Here is a 14,557-nt window from a genome sequence, read left to right as displayed (position 1 = left end):
TTAGGCTTTCTGTAGTGATCATCTTGCAATATCCCCAAATATCAAATCATTATGTCATACATCCAAAACTAATATAATGTGGCATGTCATTTATATCTCATTGGGGAAAAAAAGAATCCACTAGATTAAAAAAAAAAATCAGAACTTAGAGGTAGTAACCTAATGTCTTTTGAGAAAACCAGAAGGATATATCTGGGACCTAAAATTGGATTCCTGTTTTCAAGGTCATGCTCTACCATCATTTTAATACTTGTTTTCTGCACATTAACAGATCCTGTGGGCCTTTGTGTCATTCTTTTCTAATAAGTCTATGTCTGTGGGGTAAAAGAGAGATGACCTGGCAATTCAAGGTGGAGCTCCAAATTTAACTCCCTACAGACATTCTGACTCAAGTTACTTACTATTGGTTCAGTGGTTAACACATTAGAGTATTTAGACTATGGCAGAGTTTTAATGTTCTCATAATTACCCCCACTTCATCATTATTGTTTTTAATCTTTTGCCTTCATTTGGATCATTATCATGTAGTGGATTATTATTAATAATTAAATTATTAGTCATTTTACTAGGCCAGGTAGTTTTTCAAAGTAGTTATTACAGGGATGCCTGGTGGCTCAGTTGGTTAAGCATATGACTTCAGTTCAGGTCATGATCCCAGGGTCCTGGGATCAAGCCCCATATTGGGTTCCTGCTCAGCAGGAAGCATGCTTTCTCCTCTTTCTTGGCTGCTGTTCCCCCTTGTGCTCTCTCTCAAATAAATAAATTAAATATTCAAAATAATTATTACAGTCTGTACTGCTCTCAGCAAGCAGAAGGAAATAAGATTTTGTATAACCAATATCTAAAAGGCTGTACATTAATGAGATACACAAATGGTCCTAAAATCCAGGAGTTGGAGACTATCATTTTTAAGCAGAATATTTTGACAATATTGACTTCTCACCCTCCCAATGTTTAATCAGCCTATTGTGCTTCAAAGCCCTTTTTAAAGTGAAATAAGAGAAAAATTCATGATATTACCACAATATGAATAAAATTATCATTTTACAAAAATGATAATTTTAGTAGTGGGTTTAAAGATAACCCACTACTCTATTGAAGAAATAAATCTTAATTATAGACACATTAAAGTAAAACATAATCATGTTTCTGTGATCCAATGAATATCATAATGAATAACTCTTCAACCATTGGGTTTTCAAACAGCTTTATTGAGATATAATTTACACACCATAAAATTCACCTATATTAAGATTAGGCTTCAAGGGAGGAGTCAAAATGGCAGAGAAGTAGCAGGCTGAGACTACTTCAGTTAGCAGGAGATCAGCTAGATAGCTTATGTAAAGATTGCAAACCCCTACAAATCTATCGGCAGATTGAAGAGAAGAAGAACAATTCTAGAAACAGAAAAACAACAACTTTCTGAAAGGTAGGACTGGCGGAGAAGTGAATCCAAAGTGACAGGTAGACAGACCCCAGGGGGGAGGGGCCGGCTCCCGGCAAGCGGTGGAGCAACAGAGCAAAAAATCAGGACTTTTAAAAGTCTGTTCTGCTGAGGGACATCACTCAAGAGGCTAAACCGGGGTGAAGTCCACGCGGGGTCAGCGTGGCCTCAGGTCCCGCAGGGTCACAGAAGGATCGGGGGTGTCTGAGTGTCACAGAACTTGCAGGTATTAGAATGGGGAAGCCGGCTACAGAGACAGAGCTGACAGTGAGCTCACAGCTCAGGGTTACCTTGAACCAGTCACAGGCTCGGTGAGCTCAGAGCGCGGCCGGAGGTCAGGCAGACGGGAGTTACTGGGTGCTATTCTCTGAGGGCGCACTAAGGAGTGGGGCCCCGGGCTCTCGGTTCCTCCGGGCCGGAGACCAGGAGGCCACCATTTGTATTCCTGACCTCCGGAACTCTAGGGAAAGGGCTCAGGGAACAAAAGCTCCTGAAAGCAAACCCGAGCGGATTACTCAGCCTGGCCCCTGGTAAGGGCGGTGCAATTACACCTGGGGCAAAGACACTTGAGAATAACTACAACAGGGGTGCCTGGGTGGCTCAGTGGGTTAAGCCGCTGCCTTCAGCTCAGGTCATGATCTTAGGGTCCGGGGATTGAGTCCCACATCGGGGTCTCTGCTCAGCAGGGAGCCTGCTTCCCTCTCTTTCTCTCTGCCTGCCTCTCCGTCTACTTGTGATTTCTCTCTGTCAAATAAATAAAATCTTTAAAAAAAAAAAAAAAAGAATCACTACAACAGGCCCCTCCACCAGAAGATCAACAAGAAATCCAGCCAAGACCAAGTTCACCTACCAAGGAGTTCACTTTAATACCAAGGAGAGCAGCAGAATTCCAGAGGAGGAGAAAGCAAAGCACAGAAATCATGGCTTTCTCCCTATGATTCTTTAGTCTTGCAGTTAATTTAATTTTTTTTCTTTTTCATTTTTTTCTCTTCTTCTGCTAAAATTTTTTTAACTTTTACCCTTTTCTTTTTTAATGATTTTTTTAAATTTTATTTATTTATTTGACAGAAATCACAAGTAGACAGAGAGGCAGGCAGAGAGAGAGAGGGAAGCAGGTTCCCTGCTAAGCAGAGAGCCCGATGCGGGACTCTATCCCAGGACCCTGAGATCATGACCTGAGCCGAAAGCAGCAGCTTAACCCACTGAGGCACCCATGTGCCCCTTTTTTAAAGTTTTTTAACTAGTTTAACTAATATATACATATTTTTTCTTTTTTATACTTTTCTTTATTCGTTTTCTTTTTTTAATTCTTTTCTTTCATTCCTTTTTTTTCTTTCTTTCTTTCTGTCTGAACCTCTTTTAATCCCTTTTCTCTGCCCTCACGATTTGGGATCTCTCCTGATTTGGTTAAAGCATATTTTCCTGGGGTTGTTACCACCCTTTTATATTTTACTTGCTCCTTCATATACTCTTATCTGGACAAAATGACAAGACGGAAAAATCACCACAAAAAAAAGAACAAGAGGCAGTACCAAAGGCTAGGGACCTAATCAATACAGACATTGGTAATATGGCAGATCTAGAATTCAGAATGACAATTCTCAAGGTTCTAGCCAGGCTCGAAAAAGGCATGGAAGATATTAGAGAAACCCTCTCGAGAGATATAAAAGCCCTTTCTGGAGAAATAAAAGAACTAAAATCTAACCAAGTTGAAATCAAAAAAAGCTATTAATGAGGTGCAATAAAAAATGGAGGCTCTCACTGCTAGGATAAATGAGGCAGAAGAAAGAATTAGTGATATAGAAGACCAAATGACAGAGAATAAAGAAGCTGAGAAAAGAGGGACAAACAGCTACTGGAACATGAGGGGAGAATTCGAGAGATAAGTGACACCATAAGATGAAACAACATTAGAATATTTGGGATTCCAGAAGAAGAAGAAAGTAGAGGGGAGCACAAGATATACTGGAGAGAATTATTGGGGAGAATCTCCCCCAATATGGCAAAGGGAACAAGCATCAAAATCAGGAGGTGCAGAGAATGCCCCTCAAAATCAATATGAATAGGCCCACACCCCGTAACCTAATAGTAAAATTTACAAGTCTTAGTGACAAAGAGAAAATCCTGAAAGCAGCCCGGGAAAAGAAGTCTGTAACATATAATGGTAAAAATATTAGATTGGCAGCAGACTTATCCACAGAGACCTGGCAGGCCAGAAAGAGCAGACATGATATATTCAGAGCACTAAACGAGAAAAACATGCAGCCAAGAATACTATATCCAGCTAAGCTATCATTGAAAATAGAAGGAGAGATTAAAAGCTTCCAGGACAAACAAAAACTGAAAGAATTTGCAAACACCAAACCAGCTCTACAGGAAATATTGAAAGGGGTCCTCTAAACAAACAGAGAGCCTACAAGTGGTAGATCAGAAAGGAACAGAGACCATATACAGTAACAGTCACCTTACAGGCAATACAATGGCACTAAATTCATATCTCTCAATAGTTACCCTGAATGTGAATGGGCTAAATGCCCCAATTAAAAGACACAGGATATCAGAATGGATAAAAAAACAAAACCCATCTATATGTTGCCTCCAAGAAACTCATTTTAAGCCCGAAGACACGTCCAGATTTAAGGTGAGTGGGTGGAAAACAATTTACCATGCTAATGGACATCAGAAGAAAGCAGGAGTGACAATCCTTATATCCAATCAATTAAATTTTAAGCCAAAGACTATAATAAGATATGAGGAAGGACACTATATCATACTCAAAGTCTCTGTCCAACAAGAAGATCTAACAATTTTAAATGTCTATGCCCCCAACGTGGGAGCAGCCAACTATATAAACCAATTAATAACAAAATCAAAGAAACACATCAACAATAATACAATAATAGTAAGGGACTTTAACACTCCCCTCACTGAAATGGACAGACCATCCAAGCAAAAGATCAACAAGGAAATAAAGGCCTTAAATGACACACTGGACCAGATGGACATCACAGATATATTCAGAACATTTCATCCCAAAGCAATAGAACACACATTCTTCTCTAGTGCACATGAAACATTCTCCAAAATAGATCACATCCTCGGTCCTAAATCAGGACTCAATCGGTATCAAAAGACTGGGATCATTCCCTGCATATTTTCAGACTGCAATGCTCTGAAGCTAGAACTCAACCACAAGAGGAAGTTTGGAAAGAACCCAAATACATGGAGACTAAACAGCATCCTTCTAAAGAATGAATGGGTAAACTGGGAAATTAAAGAAGAATTGAAAAAAATCATGGAAACAAATGATAATGAAAACACAAAAGTTCGCGGAGGAGTCAAGATGGCGGAGAAGTAGCAAGCTGAGACTGCTTCAGCTAGCCGGAGATCAGCTAGATAGCTTATCTAAAGATTGCAAACACCTGAAAATCCATCGGCAGATCGAAGAGAAGAAGAACAGCAATTCTGGAAACAGAAAAACAATCACTTTCTGAAAGGTAGGACCGACGGAGAAGTGAATCCAAAGCGACGGGAAGATAGACCCCGGGGGGAGGGGCCGGCTCCCAGCAAGCGGCGGAGCAACCGCGCACAAAATCAGGACTTTTAAAAGTCTGTTCCGCTGAGGGACATCGCTCCAGAGGCTAAACCGGGGCAAAGCCCATGCGGGGTCAGCGTGGCCTCAGATCCCGCAGGGTCACAGAAGGATCGGGGGTGTCTGAGTGTCGCAGAGCTTGCGGGTATTGGAACGGGAAAGCCGGCTACAGAGACAGAGCTGACAGTAAGCTCGCAGCTCCGTGTTACCTTGAACCGGTCGCAGGCTCGGTGAGCTCGGAGCGCGGCCGGAGGTCAGGCAGACGGGAGTAACTGGGCGCTGTTCTCTGAGGGCGCACTGAGGAGTGGGGCCCTGGGCTCTCGGCTCCTCCGGGCCGGAGACCAGGAGGCCGCCATTTGTATTCCCGTCCTCTGGAACTCTACGGAAAGCGCTCAGGGAACAAAAGCTCCTGAAAGCAAACCCAAGCGGATTACTCACCCCGGCCCCGGGTAAGGGCGGTGTAATTCCGCCTGGGGCAAAGACACTTGAGAATCACTACAACAGGCCCCTCCCCCAGAAGATCAACAAGAAATCCAGCCGAGACCAAGTTCACCTACCAAGGAGTGCGGACTCAATACCAAGGAGAGCAGCAGAATTCCAGAGGAGGAGAAAGCCAAGCACGGAACACATGGCTTTTTCCCTGTGATTTTTTTTAGTCTTGCAGTTAATTTAATTTTTTCTTTTTCTTTTTTTTTTTTTTCTCGCCTTCGGGTAAAATGTTTTTTTTAACTGTTACCTTTTTCTTTTTTAACGATTTTTTACTAGTTTATCTAATATATATATATATTTTTACATTTTTCTTACGTGTTTTCTTTTTTTAAAAATTCTTTTCTTTTCTTTTCTTTTTTTTTTCTTTTTCTATTCTTTTTGTTTTTTTTTTCTTTCTTCCTTTTTGAACCTCTTTTTATCCCCTTTCTCCCCACTCACGATTTTGGATCTCTTCTAATTTGATAAAAGCATATTTTCCTGGGGTTGTTGCCACCCTTTTAGTATTTTACTTGCCCCTTCATCTACTCTTATCTGGACAAAATGACAAGACGTAAAAATTCAACACAAAAAAAAGAACAAGAGGCAGTACCGAAGGCTAGGGACCTAATCAATACAGACATCGGTAATATGTCAGATCTAGAGTTCAGAATGACAATTCTCAAGGTTCTAGCCGGGCTTGAAAAAGGCATGGAAGATATTAGAGAAACCCTCTCGAGAGATATAAAAGCCCTTTCTGGAGAAATAAAAGAACTAAAATCTAACCAAGGTGAAATCAAAAAAGCTATTAATGAGGTGCAATCAAAAATGGAGGCAGAAGAAAGAATTAGTGATATAGAAGACCAAATGACAGAGAATAAAGAAGCTGAGCAAAAGAGGGACAAACAGCTACTGGACCACGAGGGGAAATTCGAGAGATAAGTGACACCATAAGACAAAACAACATTAGAATAATTGGGATTCCAGAAGAAGAAGAAAGTGAGAGGGGAGCAGAAGGTATACTGGAGAGAATATCTGGGGAGAATTTCCCCAATATGGCAAAGGGAACGAGCATCAAAATTCAGGAGGTTCAGAGAATGCCCCTCAAAATCAATAAGAATAGGCCCACACCCCGTCACCTAATGGTAAAATTTACAAGTCTCAATGACAAAGAGAAAATCCTGAAAGCAGCCCGGGAAAAGAAGTCTGTAACATACAATGGTAAAAATATTAGATTGGCAGCTGACTTATCCACAGAGACCTGGCAGGCCAGAAAGAGCTGGCATGATATTTTCAGAGCACTAAACGAGAAAAACATGCAGCCAAGAATACTATATCCAGCTAGGCTATCATTGAAAATAGAAGGAGAGATTAAAAGCTTCCAGGACAAACAAAAACTGAAAGAATTTGCAAATACCAAACCAGCTCTACAGGAAATATTGAAAGGGGTCCTCTAAGCAAAGAGAGAGCCTACAAGTGGTAGATCAGAAAGGAACAGAGACCATATACAGTAACAGTCACCTTACAGGCAATACAATGGCACTAAATTCATATCTCTCAATAGTTACCCTGAATGTGAATGGGCTAAATGCCCCTGTCAGAAGACACAGGGTATCAGAATGGATAAAAAAACAAAACCCATCTATATGTTGCCTCCAAGAAACACATTTTAAGCCCGAAGACACCTCCAGATTTAAAGTGAGGGGGTGGAAAACAATTTACCATGCTAATGGACATCAGAAGAAAGCAGGAGTGGCAATCCTTATAGCAGATCAATTAGATTTTAAGCCAAAGACTATAATAAGAGATGAGGAAGGACACTATATCATACTCAAAGGGTCTGTCCAACAAGAAGATTTAACAATTTTAAATATCTATGCCCCCAATGTGGGAGCAGCTAACTATATAAACCAATAAATAACAAAATCAAAGAAACACATCAACAATAATGCAATAATAGTAGGGGACTTTAACACTCCCCTCACTGAAATGGACAGGTCATCCAAGCAAAAGTTCAGCAAGGAAATAAAGGCCTTAAATGACACACTGGACCAGATGGACATCACAGATATATTCAGAATATTTCATCCCAAAGCAACAGAATACACATTCTTCTCTAGTGCACATGGGACATTCTCCAGAATAGATCACATCCTCGGTCCTAAATCAGGACTCAACCGGTATCAAAAGATTGGGATCATTCCCTGCATATTTTCAGACCACAATGCTCTAAAGCTAGAACTCAACCACAAAAGGAAGTTTGGAAAGAACCCAAATACATGGAGACTAAACAGTATCCTTCTAAAGAATGAATGGGTCAACCGGGAAATTAAAGAAGAATTGAAAAAAATCATGGAAACAAATGATAATGAAAATACAACGGTTCAAAATCTGTGGGACACAACAAAGGCAGTCCTGAGAGGAAAATATATAGCGGTACAAGTCTTTCTCAAGAAACAAGAAAGGTCTCAGGTACACAACCTAACCCTACACCTAAAGGAGCTGGAGAAAGAACAAGAAAGAAACCCTAAACCCAGCAGGAGAAGAGAAATCATAAAGATCAGAGCAGAAATCAATGAAATAGAAACCAAAAAAACAATAGAACAAATCAACGAAACTAGGAGCTGGTTCTTTGAAAGAATTAATAAAATTGATAAACCCCTGGCCCGACTTAACAAAAAGAAAAGAGAAAGGACCCAAATAAATAAAATCATGAATGAAAGAGGCGAGATCACAACTAACACCAAAGAAATACAAACTATTATAAGAACATACTATGAGCAACTCTACGGCAATAAATTTGACAATCTGGAAGAAATGGATGCATTACTAGAAACATATAAACTACCACAACTGAACCAGGAAGAAATAGAAAGCCTGAACAGACCCATAACCAGTAAGGAGATTGAAACAGTCATTAAAAATCTCCAAACAAACAAAAGCCCAGGGCCAGACGGCTTCCGGGGGTATTCTACCAAACATTTAAAGAAGAACTAATTCCTATTCTCCTGAAACTATTCCAAAAAATAGAAATGGAAGGAAAACTTCCAAACTCATTTTATGAGGCTAGCATCACCTTGATCCCAAAACCAGACAAGGATCCCATCAAAAAAGAGAGCTATAGACCAATATCCTTGATGATCACAGATGCGAAAATACTCAACAAAATACTAGCCAATAGGATTCAACAGTACATTAAAAAGATTATTCACCACGACCAAGTGGGATTTATTCCAGGGCTGCAAGGTTGGTTCAACATCCGCAAATCAGTCAATGTGATACAACACATCAATAAAAGAAAGAACAAGAACCATATGATACTCTCAATAGATGCTGAAAAAGCATTTGACAAAGTACAACATCCCTTCCTGATCAAAACTCTTCAAAGTGTAGGTATAGAGGGCACATACCTCAATATCATCAAAGCCATCTATGAAAAACCCACCGCAAATATCATTCTCAATGGAGAAAAACTGAAAGCTTTTCCGCTTCAGGAAAAGGTCAGGAACACGGCAGGGATGTCCATTATCACCACTGCTATTCAACATCGTACTAGAGGTCCTAGCCTCAGCAATCAGACAACAAAAGGAAATTAAAGGCATCCAAATCGGCAAAGAAGAAGTCAAATTATCACTCTTCGCAGATGATATGATACTATATGTGGAAAACCCAAAACTCCACTCCAAAACTGCTAGAACTTATACAGGAATTCAGTAATGTGTCAGGATATAAAATCAATGCACAGAAATCAGTTGCATTTCTCTACACCAACAGCAAGACAGAAGAAAGAGATATTAAGGAGTCAATCCCATTTACAATTGCATCCAAAACCATAAGATACCTAGGAATAAACCTAACCAAAGAGACACAGAATCTATACTCAGAAAACTATAAAGTACTCATGAAAGAAATTGAGGAAGACACAAAGAAATAGAAAAATGTTCCATGCTCCTGGATTGGAAGAATAAATATTGTGAAAATGTCTATGCTACCTAAAGCAATCTACACATTTAATGCAATTCCTATCAAAGTACCATCCATCTTTTTCAAAGAAATGGAACAAATAATTCTCAAATTTATATGGAACCAGAAAAGAACTCGAATAGCCAAAGGAGTATTGAAAAAGAAAGCCAAAGTTGGTGGCATCACAATTCCGGACTTCAAGCTCTATTACAAAGCTGTCATCATCAAGACAGCATGATACTGGCACAAAAACAGACACATAGATCAATGGAACAGAATAGAGAGCCCAGAAATAGACCCTCAAATCTATGGTCAACTAATCTTCGACAAAGCAGGAAAGAATATCCAATGGAAAAAAGACAGCCTTTTCAATAAATGGTGCTGGGAAAATTGGACAGCCACATGCAGAAAAATGAAATTGGACCATTTTCTTACACCACACACAAAAATAGACCCAAAATGGATGAAGGACCTCAATGTACGAAAGGAATCCATCAAAATCCTTGAGGAGAACACGGGCATCAACCTCTTCGACCTCTGCCGCAGCAACATCTTCCTAGGAACAACGCAAAAGGCAAGGGAAGCAAGGGAAAAAATGAACTACTGGGATTTCATCAAGATCAAAAGCTTTTGCACAGCAAAGGAAACAGTTAACAAAATAAAAAGACAACTGACAGAATGGGAGAAGATATTTGCAAACGACATATCAGATAAAGGACTAGTGTCCAGAATCTATAAAGAACTTAGCAAACTCAACACCCAAAGAACAAATAATCCAATCAAGAAATGGGCAGAAGACATGAACAGACATTTCTGCAAAGAAGACATCCAGATGGCGAACAGACACATGAAAAAGTGCTCCATATCACTCGGCATCAGGGAAATACAAATCAAAACCACAATGAGATATCACCTCACACCAGTCAGAATGGCTAAAATCAACAAGTCAGGAAATGACAGATGCTGGCGAGGATGCGGAGAAAGGGGAACCCTCCTACACTGTTGGTGGGAATGCAAGCTGGTGCAGCCACTCTGGAAAACAGCATGGAGGTTCCTCAAAATGTTGAAAATAGAACTGCCCTATGACCCAGCAATTGCACTATTGGGTATTTACCCTAAAGATACAAATGTAGTGATCCAAAGGGACACATGCACCCGAATGTTTATAGCAGCAATGTCCACAATACCCAAACTATGGAAAGAACCTAGATGTCCATCAACAGATGAATGGATAAAGAAGAGGTGGTATATATACACAATGGAATACTATGCAGCCATCAAAAGAAATGAAATCTTGCCATTTGCAACAACATGGATGGAACTAGAGCGTATCATGCTTAGCGAAATAAGTCAAGCAGAGAAAGACAACTATCATATGATCTCCCTGATATGAGGAAGTGGTGATGCAACATGGAGGCTTAAGTGGGTAGAAGAAGAATAAATGAAACAAGATGGGATTGGGAGGGAGCCAAACCATAAGTGACTCTTAATCTCACAAAACAAACTGAGGGTTGCCGTGGGGAGGGGGTTTGGGAGAAGGGGGTGGGATTATGGACATTGGGGAGGGTATGTGATTTGGTGAGTGCTGTGAAGTGTGTAAACCTGGTGAATCACAGACCTGTACCCCTGGGGTAAAAATATATGTTTATAAAAATAAAAAATTAAAAATATGAAAAAAAAACACAAAAGTTCAAAATCTGTGGGACACAACAAAGGCAGTCCTGAGAGGAAAATACACAGTGGTACAAGCCTTTCTCAAGAAACAAGAAAGGTCTCAGGTACACAACCTAACCCTACACCTAAAGGAGCTGGAAAAAGAACAAGAAAGAAACCCTAAGCCCAGCAGGAGAAGAGAAATCATAAAGATCAGAGCAGAAATCAATGAAATAGAAACCAAAAAAAACAATAGAACAAATCAACGAAACTAGGAGCTGGTTCTTTGAAAGAATCAATAAAATTGATAAACCCCTGGCCAGACTTATCCAAAAGGATAGAGAAAGGACCCAAATAAATAAAATTATGAATGAAAGAGGAGAGATCACAGCTAACACCAAAGAAATACAAACTATTATAAGAACATACTATGAGCAACTCTACGCCAACAAATTTGACAATCTGGAAGAAATGGATGCATTACTAGAAACATATAAACTACCACAACTGAACCAGGAAGAAATAGAAAGCCTGAACAGACCCATAACCAGTAAGGAGATTGAAACAGTCATTAAAAATCTCCAAACAAACAAAAGCCGTGGGCCAGACGGCTTCCCGGGGGAGTTCTACCAAACATTTAAAGAAGAACTAATTCCTACTCTCCTGAAACTGTTCCAAAAAATAGAAATGGAAGGACAACTTCCAAACACATTTTATGAGGCCAGCATCACCATGATTCCAAAACCAGACAAAGATCCCATCAAAAAGAGAGCTATAGACCAATAACCTTGATGAACACAGATGAGAAAATTCTCACCAAAATACTAGCCAATAGGATTCAACAGTACATTAAAAAAAGTATTCACCACGACCAAATGGGATTTATTCCAGGGCTGCAAGGTTGGTTCAACATCCACAAATCAATCAATGTGATACAACACATCAATAAAAGAAAGAACAAGAACCATAGGATACTCTCAATAGATGCTGAAAAAGCATTTGACAAAGTACAGCATCCCTTCCTGATCAAAACTCTTCAAAGTGTAGGGATAGAGGGCACATACCTCAATTCTCAAAGCCATCTATAAAAAACCCACAACAAATATCATTCTCAATGGAGAAAAACTGAAAGCTTTTCCACTAGGGCAGGAACACATCAGGGGTGTCCATTATCACCACTGCTATTCAACATAGTACTAGAAGTCCTAGCCTCAGCAATCAGAAAACAAAAGGAAATTAAAGGCATCCAAATCTGCAAAGAAGTCAAACTATCACTCTTTGCAGATGATATGAAACTATATGTGGAAAACCCAAAAGACTCCACTCCAAAACTGCTAAAACTTGTACAGGAATCCAGTAAAGTGTTAGGATATAAAATCAATGCACAGAAATCAGTTGCATTTCTCTACACCAACAACAAGACAGAAGAAAGAGAAATTAAGGAGTCCATCCCATTTACAATTGCACCCAAAACCATAAGATACCTAGGAATAAACCTAACCAAAGAGGCACAGAATCTATACTCAGAAAACTATAAAGTACTCATGAAAGAAATTGAGGAAGACACAAAGAAATAGAAAAATGTTCCATGCTCCTGGATTGGAAGAATAAATATTGTGAAAATGTCTATGCTACCTAAAACAATCTACACATTTAATGCAATTCCTATCAAAGTACCATCCATCTTTTTTAAAGAAATGGAACAAATAATCCAAAAATTTATATAGAACCAGAAAAGACCTCGAATAGCCAAAGGGATATTGAAAAAGAAAGCCAAAGTTGGTGGCATCACAATCCCGGACTTCAAGCTCTATTACAAAGCTGTCATCATCAAGACAGCATGATACTGGCACAAAAACAGACACATAGATCAATGGAACAGAATAGAGAGCCCAGAAATAGACCCTCAAATCTATGGTCAACTCATCTTCAACAAAGCAGGAAAGAATATCCAATGGAAAAAAGACAGCCTCTTCAATAAATGGTGTTGGGAAAATTGGACAGTCACATGCATAAAAATGAAATTGGACCATTTCCTTACACCACACATGAAAATAGACTCAAAATGCATGAAGGACCTCAGTGTGAGAAAGGAATCCATCAAAATCCTTGAGGAGAACACAGGCAGCAACCTCTGCAACCTCAGCTGCAGCAACTTCTTCCTAGGAACATCGCCAAAGGCAAGGCAAGCAAGGGCAAAAATGAAATATTGGGATTTTATCAAGATCAAAATCTTTTGCACAGCAAAGGAAACAGTTAACAAAATCAAAAGACAACTGACAGAATGGGACAAGATATTTGCAAATGACATATGAAATAAAAGACTAGTGTCCAAAATCCATAAAGAACTTAGCAAACTCAACACTCAAAGAACAAATAATCCAATCAAAAAATGGGCAGAGGACATGAACGGACATTTCTACAAAGAAGACATCAGATGGCCAACAGACACATGAAAAGGTGCTCCATATCACTCGGCATCAGGGATATACAAATGAAAACCACAATGAGATATCGCCTCACACCAGTCAGAATGGCTAAAATTAACAAGTCCGGAAATGACAGACGCTAGCGAGGATGCGGAGAAAGGGGAATCCTCCTACACTGTTGGTGGGAATGCAAGCTGGTGCAGCCACTCTGGAAAACAGCATGGAGGTTCCTCAAAATGTTGAAAATAGAACTGCCCTATGACCTAGCACTTGCACTACTGGGTATTTACCCTAAAGATACAAACGTAGTGATCCAAAGGGGCGCGTGCACCCGAATGTTTATAGCAGCAATGTCCACAATACCCAAACTATGGAAAGAACCTAGATGTCCATCAACAGATGAATGGATAAAGAAGAGGTGGTATATATACACAATGGAATACTATGCAGCCATCAAAAGAAATGAAATCTTGCCATTTGCAACAACATGGATGGAACTAGAGCGTATCATGCTTAGCGAAATAAGTCAAGCGGAGAAGGACAACTATCATATGATCTCCCTGATATGAGGAAGTGGTGATGCAACATGGGGGCTTAAGGGGGTAGGAGAAGAATCAATGAAACAAGATGGGATTGGGAGGGAGATAAACCATAAGTGACTCTTAATCTCACAAACAAACTGAGGGTTGCTGGGGGGAAGGGGGTTGGGAGAAGGGGGGTGGGGTTATGGACATTGGGGAGGGTATGTGCTTTGGTGAGTGCTGTGAAGTATGTAAACCTGGTGATTCACAGACCTGTACCCCTGGGGATAAAAATATATGTTTATAAAAAATTAAAAATTTTAAATTAAAAAGAAAAAGCCCAGCTTTTAAAAAAAAGATTACGCTTCAAGAATTTTTAGTAACTTTACAAAGTATGTAACTTCCACCAAAATCTAATTTTTATAACATTTCTGTTAACCCAAAAAGAAAACTTGTGCCTGTTTGCAGTTTACTCCCCATTCTTACTCAC

Source organism: Mustela putorius, unplaced genomic scaffold, assembly GCF_011764305.1.
Source record: "Mustela putorius furo isolate JIRA1106 unplaced genomic scaffold, ASM1176430v1.1 tig00003923_pilon_pilon_pilon, whole genome shotgun sequence".
Taxonomy (NCBI): Eukaryota; Metazoa; Chordata; class Mammalia; order Carnivora; family Mustelidae; genus Mustela; species Mustela putorius.
The sequence above is the reverse complement of the archived record's forward strand: the minus strand, read 5'-3'. Positions refer to the sequence as shown.